The sequence below is a fragment of the Centropristis striata genome, chromosome 2 (assembly GCF_030273125.1).
Source record: "Centropristis striata isolate RG_2023a ecotype Rhode Island chromosome 2, C.striata_1.0, whole genome shotgun sequence".
NCBI lineage: Eukaryota > Metazoa > Chordata > Actinopteri > Perciformes > Serranidae > Centropristis > Centropristis striata.
In genome coordinates, this window is record NC_081518.1 from 2,748,463 (window position 1) to 2,750,723 (window position 2,261).

The window sequence follows — 2,261 nt, forward strand, 5'->3', positions numbered from 1 at the left end:
TAGACAAAGACACAAAATTACCAAAAAAAGACACAAAATTACCGAAAAAAGACAAAATTATTAAAAAAAAAGACAAAATTACCAAAAAAGACACAAAATTATTTTTTAAAAGACACACATTTTTTTAAAAAAGAGACAAAATTACCAAAAAAAGACACAAAATGACATTACATAACATTTCCACTTCTTGCGGTAACAACAACACGTCAGATAATAAACGCTCCGGTAGCAGCTGCCTTTTTTCTTTTTTTTTTGCCTTTCTACAACAGCATCCAGAAAAATAACGGCCAAAGACTCAAAGCTCTTGTATTAAAGATTTATTTACATAAAGAGGAAAAACACACTGACCCAAACCCAGAACTATTATTATAGATCTCTGAGGAAACCATTTTCTTTAGAGGAATGTATTCAAAACAGACTTGTGGTTACATTTACAGTGATATTATTATCGACATAGATGCATTTACAGACTCTACAGATACGTTATATACAAGTGAAAACCCCTTTTAAAAACCTATGAAATAAGCAATGACTTGTGTGATAAGACAAAGTAAACCAATCATATTGTAGAAAATATTCCCATAGCGACAGGGAATTACACTCTTTTTTTTTTAGCCATAGATTCAACATAAAGGGAAACTTTATCAAGTGTCGTGCTGAGTACTTCCATCAAAAGTAACCATGTTTAAGTTTGAAATCTAGCACACAGTTTGAAGAAAAAAAAACCTAGTAGAGTATAACGGTTTACATATATTATTCTGCTCACTCCTTAAACAGTTGCTGTGGTTATTTTCTACCTAATACTTGCTATCTTTGTTCTGTTTTACCTACATTTCACAAATCTGACAATCTCTTTCTGAGGGAACAAAATTGGAAGTTATCATTTTTTATACATGCACGATATATTTCGTAACAGTTTAAAGCAACTTTTTGAGTTTTGTGATACATTTTACTTTTTAGATCTCCAAAAACCAGCTGGTAACAATATAAACTAGTACCAATAAGTCAAGAATGGAACAATATTTCTGCCAGAAACCAGAACTTTTCTGGAAACAATTTAAACATTTAAGTACAACCTCAAAAATCAATAAAATGGGAGTGGTTTAGAAAACATAATTTAAAAAATAAGTGAACGTTATACAGTGTTATACAGCAAACCACAGACTGAAAAAAAGGACAAAACTCAACAAACTAAAACGAGCATCTTAATTTAAATCAAGATACGAGTGGAAAGTTTTCTCCAACTGTTTAAAAAGAAGCAAATCGAACGTAAAAATACTTTATTTTAGTATTTGTACTTTTAAGGGGATTGTGGGCATTTAATTATCTGCTACTGAGTGAGTTTTACTCTTAAGTTATTGATATGTTCATGTTTCTCATTTAAGCAAATTATCGGAAGTGACAAATACTATGAGCCACAATCATTTAAGTTCAATTCCTGATGTTTAAAAGTACAAATATGTAAATTATTTAACTATGTAGTTTTATAGGGAAACTAAGTAAACTGTCTATTTTACTGATAAAAACCAGATAACTTTAAATAACAGTTTGACAGAAGTGTAAAACAGAAAATGTGTGATAAAATACTTTTTCTGGTTGAGCGAAAGCAACATTACACGAAACAAAGCCGAGGAACAAGTTGTCTCACACAGGAAGTTTATGGGCTGAAATATGTGTCACCAGAAAGTGAATTTGAATTATTTATATTTGAATTTGAATTGCTTAACTTGAACAGTTGCATTAAAAAAACAGAATTTGAATCACATAATTTGAATTTGTATTATTCAATTTCAATCATTGCATTGAAAAACTGAATCTGAATTGTAATTTGAAGTTGAATTTATTAGTTTGGAACTGAACATTCAGTTCTCACAAATCAAATTCAGTTCACAAAATTCAATTTTAATTTTCTGCAATGAACATCCAGGTAGTTGAGGCAGAGCAATCGAGCACAGAAAACTGATTGGCCGAAGAGGCGCTCTGTGTATCTGTGCTCGATTGCTCTGCCTCAACTATCAAGATGTTCGTTGCAGAAAATTGAATTTGAATTGTGAGAACTTAATGTTCAGTTCAAAACTAATAAAATTAACTACAAATTACAATTTAGATTCAGTTTTTCAATGCAATGATTCAAATTGAAATATGCTAATTCAAATTATGTGACTCAAATTCAGTTTTTTTATGCAATTATTCAAGTTAAGCAATTCAAATTCAAATACAAATAATTCAAATTCAGTTTCTGGAGGCACATATTTCAGCCC